A 19448-nucleotide genomic window follows, 5' to 3' on the forward strand; every position below is an offset into this window, starting at 1 on the left:
TCCGAGTGGGCGGTGCCCTGGGGGCGGGACGTGAAGGGCGGGGCCGTCTTAAAGGGGACAGGCACCTTCCTTTGCCTACTCAAACCTTGCCGTAGCACTTTTCCTCCCAACTTTTTTTTTTTTCCTCTGAGACTGTGCGATCTTCGGAGAAGGCAATGGCACCCCACTCCAGTACTCTTGCCTGGAAAATCCCCTGGACGGAGGAGCCTGGAAGGCTGCAGTGCATGGGGTCTCTGAGGGTCGGACACGACTGAGCGACTTCACTTTCACTCTTCACTTTCATGCGTTGGAGAAGGAAATGGCAACCCACTCCAGTGTTCTTGCCTGGAGAATCCCAGGGATGGGGGAGCCTGGTGGGCTGCCGTCTCTGGGGTCGCACAGAGTCGGACACGACTGAAGCGACTTAGCAGCAGCAGCAGCGACACTAGTAAAGTAATGCTCAAAATTCTCCAAACCAGGCTTCAGCAGTACGTGAACTGTGAACTTCTAGATGTTCAAGCTGGTTTTAGAAAAGGCAGAGGAACCAGAGATCAAATTGCCAACATCCGCTGGATCATCGAAAAAGCAAGAGAGTTCCAGAAAAAACATCTATTTCTGCCTTATTGACTATGCCAAAGACTTTGATTGTATGGATCACAATAAACTGTGGAAAAATCTGAAAGAGATGGGAATACCAGAGCACCTGACCCGCCTCTTGAGAAACCTGTATGCAGGTCAGGAGGCAACAGTTAGAACTGGACATGGAACAACAGACTGGTTCCAAATAGGGAAAGGAGTACATCAAGGCTGTATATTGTCACCCTGCTTATTTAACTTCGATGCAGAGTACATCATGAGAAACGCTGGGCTGGAAGAAGCACAAGCTGGAATCAAGATTGCCGGGAGAAATATCATCAACCTCAGATATGCAGATGACACCACCCTTATGGCAGAAAGTGAAGAGGAACTAAAAAGCCTCTTGATGAAAGTGAAAAAATTGGCCTAAAACTCAACATTCAGAAAACAAAGATCATGGCATCTGGTCCCATCACTTCATGGGAAATAGATGGGGAAACAGTGGAAACAGGGTCAGACTTTATTTTGAGGAGCTCCAAAATCACTGTAGATGGTGATTGCAGCCATGAAATTAAAAGACACTTACTCCTTGGAAGAAAAGTTATGACCAACCTAGCTAGTATACTGAAAAGCAGAGATATTACTTTGCCAACCAAGGTCCGTCTAGTCAAGGCTATGGTTTTTCCAGTGGTCATGTATGGATGTGAGAGTTGGACTGTGAAGAAAGCTGAGTGCAGAAGAATTGATGCTTTTGAACTGTGTTGTTGCAGAAGGCTCATGAGTCCCTTGGACTGCAAGGAGATCCAACCAGTCCATCCTAAAGGAGATCAGTCTTGGGTGTTCATTGGAAGGACTGACGCTAAAGCTGAAACTCCAATACTTTGGCCACCTGATGCAAAGAGTTGACTCACTGGAAAAGACTGTGATGCTGGGAGGGATTGGGGGCAAGAGGAGAAGGGGACGACAGAAGATGAGATGGCTGGATGGCATCACTGACTTGATGGACATGAGTCTGAGTGAACTAAGGGAGTTGGTGATGGACAGGGAGGCCTGGCGTGCTGTGATTCATGGGGTTGCAAAGAGTCGCACACGACTGAGCAACTGAACTGAACAGAACTGAACTGAATGATAGTCTAATACAAGGTCTTTATTCAAATTTTACCAGTTGTCCCCAAAATACTTCCTTTGTCTTTTTCTACTTTTGACCCAGTGTCCACTCCTCACACAATACACAAGAATCAAGTCCTAAATGGTGAGCATCTAAATGTAAAAAGTGAAACTTTAATTACCAGTAGGTGAGCGCATCCTCAGTCGCTTCAGTCGTGTCAGACTCTTTGAGACCCTATGGACTGTAGCCCGCCAGGCTCCTCTGTCCATGGAATTCTCTAGGCAAGAATACTGGAGAGGGTTGCCATGCCCTCATCCAGGGGATCTTCCTCAGAGATCCAAATCGCATCTCCTGCATTGCAGGTGGATTCTTTACTGCTGAGCCACAATGTATACGAGTATATGGGTGAATTCCTCCATAACTTGTGTGTGGAAAAAAGATCTCTAACTGTGATTCAAAATTCAGATGCAATAAGAGATTAGTACAGAGCCTTCTCTGGCTGTCCAGTGGTTAAAGCTCCGTCCTTCCAATACAGGGGGACACCGGTTCCATCCCTGGTTGGGGAAATAGGATTCTACATGCCAAAAACTAGGATCCCACAGGCCACAGTGCTGCCAAAAAGTTTTAATTTTTTAATTAAAAAAAAAGATTAGTAAATTTGACTGCATAAATTTTCTTTAGCTTTCACATGTGAAAAACACCATAAGTGAAATCAAAAGACAACTAACAAACTAGGAGAAAATATTTACAACATACATAATGGATGAAGGAGTATTCTCACTAATAAATGAGTGACTCTCTAAATTTAATGGGGAAATGTGGAAACCAGATTTAAAAAATGGACCAAAAAGTATGAACAGATGATTCATGAAAAAAGATGTTAAAGTGGTCTTTAAACATGGAAACTCCCTACTTCATTTACCATAAGAGAGAAAGACAAGGATGGGAAAAGGGAACTAGATTGGTAGCTGCAGCACCGGCAAGACAAGCCTTGATTTGTGGGAGATGTCGTTTGTGAGGGTTGGAAAGGATGTTGAGAGAGATGAAGTACCTTATCTCTTTCAAGCCTCAAAACTGCCCTCTGGAGACTTCCCTGCTGGTCCAGTGGTTAAGAATCCCCCTGTCAATGCAAGGAACGCAGGTTTGATCCCTGGTCTGGGAACTAGGATCCCACATGTAATGGGGCAACTCAGCCTTTGTTCTGCAACTACTGAGCCTATGCCCTAGAGCCTGTGCTTCACAACAAGAGAAGCCACTCAATGAGAAGCCTGCACACTGCAACTAGGGAGCCTGACTTGCCACAACTAGAGAAAACCTGTGCGCACCAATGAAGACTTGGCACAGCCAAAAATGAAGAAAGGGATAAAATAATTTTTTAAAATTGCCCTCTGGTTTGAGTACTAACAGAAGATACCAAGAAGAGGTGGCAAGAATACACAAAGAACTACACACGAAAGATCTTAATGACCCAGATAACCTCGATGGTGTGTTCACTCACCTAGAGCCAGACATCCTGGAGTGCGAAGTCAAGTGGGCCATAGGCAGCAACACTACGAATAAAGCTAGTGGTGATGATGGAATTCCAGTTAAGCTATTTCAAATCCTAAAAGATGATGTTGTGAAATTGCTGCACTAAATATGCCAGCAAATCTGGAAAACTCAGCAGTGGCCACGGGACTGGAAAAGGTCAGTTTTCATTCCAATCCCAAAGAAAAGCAATGCCAAAGAATGTTCAAACTACCACACAATTGCACTCATCTCACACACTAGCAAAGTAATGCTCAAAATTCTCCAAGCTAGGCTTCAACAGTACATGAACAGAGAACTTCCAGATGTTCAAGCTGGATTTAGAAAATGCAGAGGAACCAGAGATCAAATTGCCAACATCCATTGGATCATAAAAAAAAGCAAGAGAATTACAGAAAAACTTTTGCTTTAGACTATAACAAAACCTTTGACTGTGTGGATCACCAACTGTGGAAAATTCTTCAAGAGATGGGAATACCAGAGCACCTTACCTGCCTCCTGAGAAAGCTATATGCAGGTCAAGAAGCAACAGTTAGAACCGGACTTGGAACAATGGACTGGTTCCAAATAGGGAAAGGAGTACATCAAGGCTGTATATTGTCACCCTGCTTATTTAACTTCGATGCAGAGTACATCATGAGAAATGCTGGGCTGGATGAAGCACAAGCTGGAATCAAGATTGCCAGGAGAAATATCATCAACCTCAGATATGCAGATGACACTTCAGATATGCAGATATGCATATACTTTCTGCGTATGGCAGAAAGCGAAGAGGAACTAAAGAGCTTCTTGATGAAAGTGAAAAATGAGAGTGGAAAAGCTGACTTAAAACTCAACATTCAGAAAACTAAGATCACAGCACCCAGTCCCCGCACTTTATGGCAAATAGATGAGGAAAAAATAGAAACAGTGACAGACTTTATCTTCTTGGGCTCCAAAATCACTGCAGATGGTGACTGCAGCCGTGAAATTAAAAGACACTTGCTTTTTGGAAGAAAAGCTATGTCAAACCTAGATAGCATATTAAAAAGAGACACTACTTTGCCAACAAAGGTCCATCTAGTCAAAGTTATGGTTTTTCCAGTAGTCATGTATGGATGTGAGAGTTGGATTATAAAGAAGGCTGAGCGCCAAAGAATTGATGCTTTTGAACTGTGGTGTTGGAAAAGACTCTTGACAGTCCTTTGGACTGCAAGAAGATCCAACCAGTCAATCCTAAAGAAAATAAGTCCTGAATATTCATTGGAAGGACTGATGCTGAAGCTGATGCTCCAATACTTTGGCCACCTGATGCAAAGAGCTGACTCATTAGAAAAGACCCTGATGCTGGGAAAGATTGAAGTCAGGAGGAGAAAGGGATGACAGAGGATGAGATGGTTGGATGGCATCACCAACTCAACGGACATGAGTTTGAACAAGAACTGGGAGATGGTGAAGGACAGGGAAGCTGGCGTGCTACAGTCCATGGGATCACAAAGAGTCAGACAAGACTGAGCGACCAAACAACAGCAATCCCCACTTAACAAATAAGGGAATTGAGACCCAGTGAAGTCACATCCCAAGGGCCTGCAGCAAGTAAGTGGGCTAGTTGGATTCTACCCTGGGCTTCTCTGCCTCCAAATTCTAAGCATTTTACTCCTTAACTACGTGGCTTCCTGTAAGCCCAGCTTTGGGAGCTAGTGAATCACTGCGGATCTCAGCTTGCATGGAGAAAAGGTTCACGTGGCCAAAGGTTATCAAAAACAAAAAGATTTTCCTTGAGTAATAAGAGTATAGATCCCTCACGCCACAATTAAAGATCCTGTGTGCTGCAACAAAAGACCTGCTGCTGCTGCTGTTGCTGCTAAGTCGCTTCAGTCGTGCCCGACTCTGTGCGACCTCATAGACGGCAGCCCACCAGGCTCCCCCATCCCTGGGATTCTCCAGGCAAGAACACTGAAGTGGGTTGCCATTTTTCTCTCCAATGCATGAAAGTGAAAAGTGAAAGTGAAGTCGCTCAGTCGTGTCCGACTCTTGGCGACCCCATGGACTGCAGCCTACCAGGCTCCTCCGTCCATGGGATTTTCCAGGCAAGAGTACTGGAGTGGGGTGCCATGGCCTTCTCTGGCAACAAAAGACTAAGCACAGTCAAATAAAATCAATTAAAAAAAAATTTTAAGACAAAAAAGCAAGCTAATATGTACTAAAGTTATTATAAACCAGACACTGTTCTAAGAGCTCAAGATTCATTAGCTCATTTAACCTCATACTGTGTATCCAGGGGACAGGTATCTATATCATCATTCCCATTTTACAGATGAGAAAACAGAGCCGCAAAAAGAAAAGTAACTTGCCGGAACATTGCACCACTTAGAAAAGCTGAAACTAGGATTTAAACTCAGACAGCCAGACTCTGGGTCCCACGTGTTCATTCCTTATCTAAAAAATGGCAAATGCAGCATCCACTGAAATGCTGCCACTGGGGTGTGCAAGCCACAAACAGGATCTGTCAGTGACTACAGCCACAGTGAACTGCTGAGAAGAAGGACAAAGAAGCAACACAGGGGCTTAGAAGGTCTCAGTCACTCCCAAGCCGGTAACTACAAAAGGCTGAGTAACATCCTCCCAAAGATGTCCGCATCCTGATCCCCATGACTGACAAATACGTTACAACGCACGGCCAAAAGAACTTTGCATGTGTGATTTTTTAAATATAATACTACTTATTTATTTCCTTTATTTTTGACTGCGCTGGGTCTCTGCTGCTCTGCGGGCTTTTCTCTAATTTCAGCGACTGGGAGCTACTCTCCAGCTGCAGTTCAAGGGCTGCTCATTGCAATGGCTTCTCTTGTTGCTGAGCACAAGCTCTAGAGTGGGTGGGCTTCAGTAGCTGTGGCGTGTGGTCTCAATAGTTGTGGCTCCTGGGCCTAGTTGCTCCAAGGCAGGTGGGATCTTCCTGGATCAGGGCTCAAACCCCTGTCTCCTGCATTGGCAGACAGATTCTTTACCACTGAGCCACCAGGAACCCCCTGCAGATATGATTTGTATGTATGTATGTATGTATGTATGTATGTATGTATGTATGTATGTGGTTTCTCCAGGTCTTAGTTGCAGCACTCAGAATGTTTGAACTTCATCGCAGCATGCGGGATCTTTTTTTCTTTTTAGTTGCAGCACGTGGGATCTAGTTCCCTGACCAAAGATTGAACCCGAGCCCCCTGCACTGGGTACTCAGAGTCATAGCCGCTGGACCACCAGAGGATTCACTGCAGAGGTGATTCAGGATCTTGATGTGGGGAGATTGTCCTGGATTATACAGATGGTGGGACCAACGTAAACCCAAGCATTTTTAGAAGAGGGAGGCAGGAGTTACAGTGAGGAAAGATGTGTGATTGGAGGATGCTACGCTGCTGGCGTTGAGGATGGTGGAGGGGGCCACAAGCCAAGGAGTGCAGCTGGCCTTTAGAAGCTGGAAAAGGCAAAGAAACAGACTCTCTCTTGAAGCCTCCAGAAAGAACGTGGACCTGCTGACGCCTTGACTTTTCAATTTCTGACCTCCAGCACTGTAAAAATGTGTGTTGTTTAAAGCCATTAAGTTTGTTACGGCAGCAATGGGGAACGCACAGAAGTGGCCTTGGGCAAAGCCTTTTGAGTTTATGGGCATCCAGAGCCTCATCCTCGTAATGGGAAGAATGAAATCTGTTTCCCTTCCCCGTGGGGTACTTAAACAAGACAATAAACGTGAAAAGGCTTGGCAAGTGTCCTATAAATGAGGACTGAACTTCCCAAACCACTTCAGCATACCCTTGACCTCTCTTTCTGGCTTTTAGCTTTTTTGAGAGCCCCTCCTCCTCCTTCTTCCTTCCACCTCCATCCTTGCTGGGGAGATCTCCACGGTCTCCCCCTGCAGACTCAGCTTCAAGAACAGCAGATGATAAGCCCAGTGTCAGAGGGCTGGCCAGAGCCCAGGCTGGGAGGCCATGGGACAGAACCAGATTGTCACATGAGAGAGGACAATGGCTGGTGGTGGCTACTTCCTCCTCTGCAACTAGGCTGCTCTGTCTACCTGACTAGGTAGGGTCTCCCAGAAAGCCTATTAAGTGTCAGGGGCACTGGGCAAGCCAAGAACACTAAGCCTGCAAAGGAGACCCAAGCCTACTTCTTCCTCCACATTCAAGGAACCCACCTGCAGTGCAGATGTGGAGACTCGGGCTCGATCCTTGGGTCAGGAAGATCCCCTGGAGGACTGGCAACCCACTCCAGTACTCTTGCCTGGAAAAATCCATGGACAGAGGAGCCTGACAGGCTACAGTCCATGAGGTCACAAAGATTTGGACACGACATGACATGAGTGAGTGAGCATGCACCCACAAGGGTCTCTTGCCTCTACTACTGGTTCACTCCTTAGCATTTAGGGAGCATCAAGTATACACTGACTCGATGGACACGAATTTGAGCAAGCTCTGGGAGTTGGTGATGGACAGGGAAGCCTGGCGTGCTGCAGTCCATGGGTCAGAAGGAGTTGGACACGGCTGAGCGACTGAACTGAATTGACTGAAGTGCCCACCAGCACTGTTGCTTGCTTACTAGTAGTCATTCCTCCATTTTTCTTTGCTTCCCAAAATCACCCAGTGCACCGTCCCAAGGGATGAGTCCTGATTGGTCTAAGCCAGTCCTGGCGTCCTGCTCCCCCTTGAGAATGATTGATCTAGAGGGGTGGGCATGTGACCTTCATGCATACATGCTAAGTTGCTTCAGTCATGTACAACTCTGCGCGACCCTGTGGACTGCAGCCTGCCAGGCTCCTCTGTACGTGGGATTCTCCAGGCAAGAATACTGGAGTGGGTTGCCATACCCTCCTCCACGGGACCTGCCCAACCCAGGAATCGAATCAGAGTCTCTTACATCTACCTGCACTGGCAGGCAGGTTCTTAACCATTAGCACTACCTGGAAAGTCCTCATGTGACCTCAGTCAGGGTAGTTAAACCTAGAGAAAAGTCTACTAACAGACTCCGGGAAGACTGGCTTCCAGTCTATTCCCAGACTGTCTACTAAGAGAGAGATGGGCAAGGACAGTCCTTTTTAAATCTTCTTTGCCCTGATACACTATGCTATCTAGGTTGGTCATAACTTTCCTTCCAAGGAGTGAGCGTCTTTTAATTTCATGGCTGGAGTCACCATCTGCAGTGATTTCGGAGCCCCCCAAAATAAAGTCTGACCCTGTTTCCACTGTTTCCCCATCTATTTCCCATGAAGTGATGGGACCAGATGCCATGATCTTCGTTTTCTGAATGTTGAGCTTTAAGCCAACTTTTTCACTCTCCTCTTTCACTTTCATCAAGAGGCTCTTTAGTTCCTCTTCACTTTCTGCCATAAGGGTGGTGTCATCTGCATATTAATATTTCTCTTGGCAATCTTGATTCCAGCTTGTGCTTCTTCTAGCCCAGCGTTTCTCATGATGTACTCTGTATAGAAGTTAAATAAGCAGGCTGACAATATACAGCCTTGGTGTACTCCTTTTCCTATTTGGAACCAGTCTGTTATTCCATGTCCAGTTCTAACTGTTGCTTCCTGACCTGCATATAGGTTTCTCAAGAGGCAGGTCAGGTGGTCTGGTATCCCCATCTCTTTCAGAATTTTCCACAGTTTATTGTGATCCACACAGTCAAAGGCTTTGGCATAGTCAATAAAGTGGAAATAGATGTTTTTTTGGAACTCTCTTTCTTTTCCAATGATTCAGCGGATGTTGGCAATTTGATCTCTGGTTCCTCTGCCTTTTCTAAAAGCAGCTTGAACATCTGGAAGTTCACGGTCAACATATTGTTGAAGCCTGGTCTGGAGAATTTTGAGCATTACTTTGCTAGCATGTGAGATGAGTGGGAAAGACTAGAGATCTCTTCAAGAAAATTAGAGAAAACAAGGGAACATTTCATGCAAAGATGGGCTCAATAAAGGACAGAAATGGTAGGGACCTAACAGAAGCAGAAGATATTAAGAAGAAGTGGCAAGATTACACAGAAGAACTGTACAAAAAGGATCTTCACGACCCAGATAATCATGATGGTGTGATCATTCACCTAGAGGCAGACATCCTGGAATGTGAAGCCAAGTGGGCCTTAGAAAGCATCACTATGAACAAAGCTAGTGGAGGTGATGGAATTCCAGTTGAGCTATTTCAAATCCTGGAAGATGATGCTGTGAAAGTGCTGCACTCCATATGCCAGCAAATTTGGAAAACTGAGCAGTGGCCACAGGACTGGAAAAGGTCTGTTTTCACTCCAATCCCAAAGAAAGGAAATGCCAACGAATGCTCAGACTACCGCACAATTGCACTCATCTCACACACTAGTAAAGCAATGCTCAAAATTCTCCAAGCCAGGCTTCAGCAATATGTGGACCGTGAACTTCCAGATGTTCAAGCTGGTTTTAGAAAAGGCAGAGGAACCAGAGATCAAATTGCCAACATCCACTGGATCATCAAAAAAGTAAGAGAGTTCCAGAAAAATATCTATTTCCACTTTATATGCAAAAGCCTTTGACTGTGTGGATCACAATAAACTGTGGAAAATTCTGAAAGAGATGGGGATACCAGACCACCTGACCTGCCTCTTGAGAAACCTATATGCAGGTCAGGAAGCAACAGTTAGAACTGGACATGGAATAACAGACTGGTTCCAAATAGGAAAAGGAGTACACCAAGGCTGTATATTGTCACCCTGCTTATTTAACTTCTTTGCAGAGTACATCATGAGAAATGCTGGGCTGCAAGAAGCACAAGCTGGAATCAAGATTGCCAAGAGAAATATCAATATGCAGATGACACCACCCTTATGGCAGAAAGTGAAGAGGAACTAAAGAGCCTCTTGATGAAAGTGAAAGAGGAGAGTGAAAAAGTTGGCTTAAAGCTCAACATTCAGAAAACGAAGATCATGGCATCTGGTCCCATCACTTTATGGGAAATAGATGGGGAAACAGTGGAAACAGGGTCAGACTTTATTTTGGGGGGCTCCGAAATCACTGCAGATGGTGACTCCAGCCGTGAAATTAAAAGATGCTTCCTCCTTGGAAGAAAAGTTATGACCAACCTAGAGAGCATATTCAAAAGCAGAGACATTACTTTGCCAACAAAGGTCCATCTAGTCAAGGCTATGGTTTTTCCAGTGGTCATGTATGGATGTGAGAGTTGGACTGTGAAGAAGGCTGAGCACCGAAGAACTGATGCTTTTGAACTGTGGTGTTGGAGAAGACTCTTGAGAGTCCCTTGGACTGCAAGGAGATCCAACCAGTCCATCCTAAAGGAGATAAGTCCTGGGTCTTCTTTGGAAGGACTAATGCTAAAGCTGAAGTTCCAGTACTTTGGCCACCTCATGCGAAGAGTTAACTCATTGGAAAAGACTCTGATGCTGGGAGGGATTGGGGCAGGAAGAGAAGGGGACAACAGAGGATGAGATGGCTGGATGGCATCACTGACTCGATGGACAAGAGTTTGGGTGAACTTCGGGAGATGATGATGTACAGGGAGGCCTGGCGTGCTGCGATTCATGGGGTCGCAAAGAGTCAGACACAACTGAGCAACTGAACTGAACTGAACTGAGATGAGTGCAATTGTGCAGTAGTTTGAGCATTCTTTGGCATTGCCTTTCTTTGGGATTGGAATGAAAACTGACCTTTTCCAGTCCTGTGGCCACTGCTCAGTTTTCCAAATTGGCTGGCATATGGAGTGCAGCACTTTCACAGCATCATCTTCCAGGATTTGAAATAGCTCAACTAGAATTCCATCACCTCCACTAGTTTTGTTCATAGTGATGCTTCCTAAGGCCCACTTGACTTCACATTCCAGGATGTCTGCCTCTAGGTGAGTGACCACACCATCGTGATTATCTGGATCGTGAAGATCTATTTTGTACAGTTCTTCTGTGTAATCTTGCCACTTCTTCTTAATATCTTCTGCTTCTGTTAGGTCCCTACCATTTCTGTCCTTTATTGAGCCCATCTTTGCATGAAATGTTCCCTTGTTTTCTCTAATTTTCTTGAAGAGATCTCTAGTCTTTCCCATTCTATTGGTTTCCTGTATTTCTTTGCATTGATCACTGAGGAAGGCTTTCTTATCTCTCCTTGCTATTCTCTGAGACTCTGCATTAAAACAGGTATATCTTTCCCTTTCCCCTTTGCTTTTCTCTTCCCTCTTTTCACAGCTGTTTGTAAGGCCTCCTCAGACAGCCATTTTGCTTTTTCACATTTCTTTTTCTTAGGGATGGTCTAGATTCCTGTCTCCTGTACAAAGTCACGAACTGGCCTTGGAGTACAGAATAACACAGGGCAAAGGCTAATAGAGTTCTAGCAAACACCCTCTTCCAACAACACAACAGAAGACTACACATGGACATCACCAGATGGTCGACACCGAAATCAGATTGATTATATTCTTTGCAGCCAAAGAAGGAGAAGGTCTATACAGTCAACAAAAACAAGACCAGGAGCTGACTGTGGCTCAGATCATGAACTCCTTATTGCCAAATTCAGACTGAAGTTGAAAAACGTGGGGAAAACCACTAGACCATTCAGGTATGACCTAAATCAAATCCCTTATGACTATACAGTGGAGGTGAGAAATAGATTTAAGGGACTGGATCTGACAGACAGAGTGCCTGATAATAGGGTTGGGGTCATTCAGTTAACTGGAGAGGGAAAGCAAAGCTGGCAGAATGATAGCATTCAAAGACTCTGAGTGAAGGATATACAAAAAATTCCTTGCATCCTTTGCAACTTCTCCATAAGCTCAAAATGAATTTAAAATAAAAATTCAAATAAAAGAAAAGGAGTAGGGGGACCCAAGGGACAAACTTGGTTTGTTTGATACGAACGCCTCAGCGTTCCTTGGGAGTGCAGGGTTGGAGTACTAGCTCCCAGGAATGCAGAGATGACTTCTGGTCCATCACAGGCCCTCTCATACCTACAACCACTCCCTTTTAAACAGAGGTAGCATGAGTATTAATACCGCTGAGCTGTGCAAATCCTTTGAAAAGTGTGCAACATCACATACATGCCAGGAGAGCTGTGGTAGCGATGCTTTCTGTTACAGAAAACATGCCCTCCCTCATTTTTTAAAACAATTCTTTATTTCCATTGAGCCCCTCATTTTCTGAAACTGCTAACCCACTTTATTTTGGCTGCACGGGGTCTTTGTTGCGGCACGCAGGCTTCTCTGGTTGTGGCGATGGGATGGGTCCAGTAGCTGCACGTAGGCTTACCTGCCCCATGGTGTGTGGGATCTTAGTCCCATGACCAGGGATTGAGCCCACGTCCCCAGAATTGAAAGGCAGATTCGCAATCCTGGACTACCAGGGAAGCCCTCTCTCCCTCACTTTCACTTTGGGAGGATTTGTATTTTCACAAATGAGATTTGCTTGAAGCTATGAGTGCTCGTGGGAAGGCAGAACGGGACACTGGCTTCCAATCCTTGCTGTACAATTTAGTGGCATCTGACCTTGAGCATGCAACTTTTCTGTGCCTCAGTTTCTTCATCTGTTAAATGGGGATAGTAAGATTATATCTCATAGCATTATTATAAAGCTTGTGTGCATGCATGCTCAGTTGCCTTGTTGTATCCAACTCTTTGTGATCCTATGTATGGTAGCCCATCAGGCTCCTCTGTCCATGGGATTTTCCAGGCAAGAATACTGGAGCGGGTTGCCATTTCCTTTTCCAGGAAATCTTCCCAACCCAGGGATCAAACCTGCTTTTCTAATGTCTCCTGCATTGGCATGCGAGTTCTTTATCACTAGTGCCACCTGGGAAGCAGCGATATATTTTTCCAAATCTCTCCATCAGAGCTATAAGGAACATCTAGTGGGTTATGGTAACTTCCTCCAGGGGCTCTTCCTGACTCGGGGATCAAATCTGTGCCTCCGTTGCAGGCAGATTCTTTACCCACTGACCCACCTGGGAAGCCCAAACTCAGTTGTGTGTGATTCTTCGTGACCCCATGGACTGCAGCACTCCATGCTTCCCCGTCCTTTACTATCTCCCGGAGTTTGCTCAAACTCATGTCCATTCAGTCAGTAATGCCATCCAACCATCTCATCCTCAGTCACCCCCTTCTCTTCCTGCTCTCAATCTTGCCCTGCATCAGAGTCTTTTTCAATGAGTTAGTTCTTTGCATCAGGTGGCCAAAGTATTGGAGCTTCAGCTTCAGCATCAGTCCTTCCAATGAATATTCAGGGTTGATTTTCTTTAGGATTGATTGGTTTGATCTCTTTGCTTCTGACAAAGTGTGGTTCACTGGAGAAGGGAATGACAAACCGCTTCAGTATTCTTGCCTCAAGAACCCTATGAACAGTATGAAAAGGAAAAAAAAAAAAGGAATATTACTCAGCCTCAAAAAGGAAGGAGATTCTGACGAATGCTACAAGGAGTAAGAATCCCAAGGAAATCATGCTAAGTGAAATAAGCCAGTCACAGAAAGACTTGTTTTATATAATATCATCTATATGATGTGTCTAAAGTGGTCAGATTCACAGAGACAGAAAGTAAAGTCCTGACAGCTGGGGCTGAGAGTAGGGAGGGATGCGGAATTGTTTAATGGGTATAAAGTTTCGGTTTGACAAGATACAAACATTCTTGGGATCTGCTGAACAATCATTTGAATATGCTTAACACGACCAAGTACTGCATTTCGGACTCTTTTGTTGACCATGATGGCTACTCCATTTATTCTAAGGGATTCCTGCCCACAGTAGTAGATATAATGGTCTTCTGAGTTAAATTCATTCATTCCAGTCCATTTTAGTTTGCTGATTCCTAGAATGTCGACGTTCACTCTTGCCATCTCCTGTTTGACCACTTCCAATTTGCCTTGATTCATGGACCTAACATTCCAGGTTCCTATGCAATATTGCTCTTTACAGCATTGGACATTGCTTCTATCACCAGTCACATCCACAACTGGGTATTGTTTTTGCTTTGGCTCCATCCCTTCATTCTTTCTGGAGTTATTTCTCCACTGATCTCCAGTAGCGTATTGGGCACCTACTGACCTGGGGAGTTACTCTTTCAGTATCCTATCATTTTCCCTTTTCATACTGTTTATAGGGTTCTCAAGGCAAGGATACTGAAGTGGTTTGCCATTCCCTTCTCCAGTGGACCACATTCTGTCAGGAGATCCAGCCAGTCCATTATAAAGGAGATCTGTCCTGGGTATTCTTTGGAAGGACTGATGCTGAAGCTGAAACTCCAATACTTTGGCCACCTCATGCAAAGAGTTGACTCATTGGAAAAGACCCTGATGCTGGGAGGGATTGGGAGCAGGAGGAGAAGGGGACGACAGAGGATGAGATGGCTGGATGGCATCACCGACTCAATGGACCTGAGTCTGAGTGAACTCCGGGAGTTGGTGATGGACAGGGAGGCCTGGCGTGCTGCAATTCATGGGGTCGCAAAGAGTCGGACACGACTGAGGGACTGAACTGACTGAACTGAACTGAACACGACTAAACTGTAGGCTTACAAGTGGTTAAGATGATAAATTTTCTGTTATGCTTTTTTACCACAATAAAAATAAAATGAATTACCTAGAAATCCTTCCAGCTTTAGAGCAATAGCTCCACAATGGCCACCAGGGGGCGCTATGCTCCCATTTCATTTCACAGCCCTCTCCGCCCTTTCCACTCAGTGGAGCCAGCTGACAGTTTCTAGCGGATGCGCGCAGGGCAGAGGGGCAGAAATGCCCTAGGATCCTGGAGAAAATTAGAGCACCTCTATCTTCCCCGCCTTCGCCAGATGCACCAGCCCTGCAGAAGCTCCAGGGCTTCACGGCACTCCCCATCCCATGCCGGCCCACAGCCGACTCAGCTCCGCGGTTTCTCTGGGTCTCTTTCCTCTTTGCTGGAGACACCGTCGGTCCTGAATAGAGTGCGTCCACCTTGCCTAGCCGCCCGCCAGTCTTCAGATTGCCCAGGGGCTGGAGAAGACCCAAAGGTGCAAGGACTCACCTGCCCCCAGGTTACCCAAAGATAAGGGGACACGGCAATGGAAACGGGTCAGAGACCTTCTATTCCAGATGCAGAGACTTCGCGGTCAACCAGCCCTGGGGTTTGCCCACTCACCTGCTCACTATGTATGTCACAACCTCCCCGGGGTCTAAGTCTCCTCGTTTGTAAAATCTATGTTAATACCCGGGAGGATGGGAAGAAGTTTAATAAAAATCCCTGAGGCTTAGAAAAGCACTCAACGGATGGGCTAATGACCATTCCATGCCCCATATCTGATGCTGGCCCGATCTCCTCCCATCCCCAGCTGGTTTTCTACTGCGCAGCACCCACTCTCAACTTTGCACTTATTACTTAAGGATCCTTTCCTGAAGAAACCCGCACCACGATCCTCTGGACCAGACAGGGTCAGTGATTTAACCAGGCAGGGTTCACTGGGTTGCAGTGAATAGAAACCCAGTGAAACTACCTCAAGGAAATGGAAGTGTCACGCGGAATCCAAGAAAAAAAGAAAATCAAACAGCAAAGTGCCGAGAAGAGCAGACCCAGGATCTGGGCTCTTTGGGGACCCTGGACCATCCGTTCCCCAAAGCCTGCTTTATTCCTCTCCTCCACACAGGACATGTGCCCCCACGCCCTCCCACCAGCCTACGGACTCTGCTGCCATGCCTAGAGCATGCCAGGCGCACTCCCACCTCAGGGCCTTTGCACCTGCTTTGCCCTCTGCCTTGGACAGCCTCCTGTAGCTCTCTCCTGCGGTTCACTATCCTCCTGCTTCTAGTCTGGCTCAGGTGCCACCCCAAAGGCACCTCCCTTGTCCAACTGTTTGAAAATTGCAGCCCATCTCCCACCACCAGCATGCTTCAGCCCCTCCCCTGCTTTCTTGCTTTTTTTCTTTAACCTACGTTCACAAAAAATAAAGAGAGGGGTAATTATAATCCTTCATTTTATAGCCCACTCTCATCAGCATTTAATTTTTTTTATTTTAATTATTTATTTGGCTGCACCAGGTCTTACTTAGCATGTGAGATCTAGTTCTCTGACCATGGATTGAACCCCAGGTCCCCTGAATTGGAAGCACAGAGTCTTTTAACTGCTGGGCCACCGGGGAAGTCCCAGTGTTTAATTACTAAATTTAATGATGTAAAACCCAGAATCCAAACAAAAGCTACAGTCTTGACAATAACCTACATCTAACCAGATGGCTCCCCCACCATAATCCCCTCACCGTAGTCTTCATCCTGAACCCTTTAGTTATTCTTCTCGTTTCCTTCTTATAGTTTATTATTACATATGTGTGTATTTATTTTTAGTTGCTCTCAACTTGATAGAAAGGATTTCGCATTTATGTAACAGGACATTTCTCGTGGGATATTCGATCTCAGATATTCATCCACATTGTAATGTATTATGACTGTAATTCCTATGTTTTGACTGCCAAGTAGTACTTCGCGGTGGGAATTTATTCATCTGCTCTCCCATAGATGGGCATGTGGGTGTGTCCCAGTGTTGGCCACTGTGGACAGCGCCCCTGTGAATATCCTTCCATGTAATTCCTGGTGTAGACAGGCAAGCATTTCTCCACGGTTTATACTTTGGTGTAGAATTGCTGGGTCGTAGGATACGGACATGCTCGGCTTTGGGAGAGAAAGCCGAGTAAACTCCGCATTGTGAATTGGTTGCACCAATTTCCATGCCCACCAGACGTGTTAAGAAGGCTTGCTTTTTCTCTACAGTGCTTGCCCTTCCTGCTATACCATGTGTTTTACTTATGTCTTTGTTTACCATCTATCTCTGCCCTCCACCCCACTAGAAGGTCAGCACCAGGAGGGCAGAGATTTTTTTTAACTCTTTGATTCACTATTACATTCCCAGTGCCTGGATCAGTGTGTAGCACATAGTAGATGCTCAATAAACATCTTCTGGTTGGATGAACAAGTCGACGGCCCCAAACGAGAGCTGAGAGCTCCTATGATGTATCATCAGCCCAATTACGTGGGGATGGGCTGATTTCACCCTCTCTCTCTCACTCCAATCCACGAAAGGACCACTGGCTAAGAACTACTGATTCCAGGACCCCCAGACCAATTAAATCAGAGTTCCTGCGGGTGGGGCTTGGGACATACACAATTTTTAAGCACCGCACCCCCACCCCTGGAGATCCTCCCTTGCAACCAGAGTGAGACCCAGAGCTCAAAGGGAAGCCGTTCATCTCACCCAGAGATGCTCAGGTCCCAGGCAGGTCCCACTGGACCTGAATCTCTGGGTGAGACTCAGGAATCTGCAACCTCATGATCTGGACACGGGGCCATCAGAGCAGGCCCCACTCAGGCCGCGTGCCTGTGGATGCTCCTCGCCCACCAGGGCCAGCTGCGATGTTACAGTTCTGGCGTTTTTCTAATTCCACCTCCAGTTCTCAGCAGGTAGTGAATGGCCTCTTGCCACTCGCCACTATCCTCTCATCCTGCAGGCCCGAGGTAGCCTCCTGTTTCCAGTAGATTGCTGAGTTCCAGGGGCCCTGTTTCACTCCCCAAGACATCTAAAGAGTCTTTCTTGCTCTGTTTCTCATTTCCCACTTAAACTTTTCCCCTTTCTGCTGAGGGAAAGGTCACAGCTGGTCCATGGACCAGGATGTAGGGAGCCGGACATCAGAAGAATTCAGAAGGGCCTTAACTCACTCGGTTCCTCAGGATGGAGGGCAGGGCTGACATCTGCCTCCCAGGACTCATACCCCAATTGTACATGACCTTGGTATGGTATTCAGAGCCACCCATCTTGTTCTACGTCCCACAGAACAATTCCCACACCTTCACTTCCCACTCCAGGGGATTTAGCCCAGCACTGGACACCCAGTAGTTGCTCAATAAAGTCTGGTTACTTTCAGGCACTTTCATACGCAACTTGAATTGCATTAAATCCCCTTCAGGGACTTCCCTGGTGGTCCTGTAGTTAAGAATCCACTTGGCAATCAGTATAGGGGTGCTAAGTCACTTCAGTTGTGTCCAACTCTTTGTGACCTTTTATGGACTATAGCCTTCCAGGCTCATCTGTCCAAGGGATTCTCCAGGCAAGAATACTGGAGTGGGTTGCCATGCCCTCCTTCACAGGGTCTTCCAGACCCAGGGATCGAACCCGTGTCTCTTATATCTCCTGCATTGGCAGGTGGGTTCTTCACTACTAGAGCGATGGGTTCGATCCCTGGTCTGGGAATATCCCATATGCCTCTGGGCAACTAAGCCTGTGTGCCACAACTACTGAGCCTGCCCTCTGGAGCTGGCAACTACCGAAGCCCGAGCACCCTAGAGCTCCCATGAGAGAGCCACCGCCACAAGAAGCCCGAGCAGTGCAACGAACAGCAGCCCCTACTTGCCGCAACTAGAGAAAGCCGGCGTGCAGCAATGAAGACCCAGCACAAGGAAGACCCAAAAAGAAGTGAAAAAAAAAAACAAAAAAAACCTCCCTTCAGTAACTTCCATGGCTCTCAGGATGAAAACCTCAAACCCATGCTAGGCCCTGCATGGGGACCTTGCCCACCTCGACTTGCCCCAGGCTCACCCCTGATCCACTCTCAGTGGTCACTCCAGCTTCCTCTCTCTGCTGCTTTAACACACCAAACTCTTTCCCACCTCTGGGCCTTTGCACATCCCTGCTCCTCCCACTGGCTTATCCACATTACCGCTGTGGATCCTTGGGGGAGTAGCTGAAATGTCACCTCCTCTGAGAAGCCCTCCCTGATTCCCTAGACCTTGTTGGACCCCTGTTAGAGGCCCTCATGATATCCTGAAGTTTTTCATAGCTCTCACAAAGTTTTGTAATCATACTTAAAGTGATTCTTTGATTCACAGCTCACACTGCCACTAGACTGAGAAACAGAAGAGCCAGAATCATGTTGTTTGGGTTACGTCTGGTGTCTCCCTATATAGCCTAGTGCCTGGCTTAAGGGCTGGGCTCAGTATATTTTGGACACACAAATGAGTGGATAGATGGATGGAGGGATGGTAGGTAGAGAAAGGGAGGGTACTTATCCAGCTGAACACATAAATGAATAGATGAAGGAATGGATGGATAGATGGATATGAGAACAAAAAATAAGTCATTTCTTTCTGCCATCTTTCCATGCTGCTATAATAGTGCACATGAACACGCTTAAGAACTTTGATAATGCTGAGAAGAAAGACAAACTCCAAGTTCATTTAGGCCATGCTCCAAAGTCATCACCTGGCTTTTAACTGCTGTTTGTTTTGTAGTGGAAGACTTTCCTTGAAAGGGTTACATGGTTGCTATTGTGATG

The sequence above is a fragment of the Capricornis sumatraensis genome, chromosome 17 (genome assembly GCF_032405125.1).
Source record: "Capricornis sumatraensis isolate serow.1 chromosome 17, serow.2, whole genome shotgun sequence".
NCBI lineage: Eukaryota > Metazoa > Chordata > Mammalia > Artiodactyla > Bovidae > Capricornis > Capricornis sumatraensis.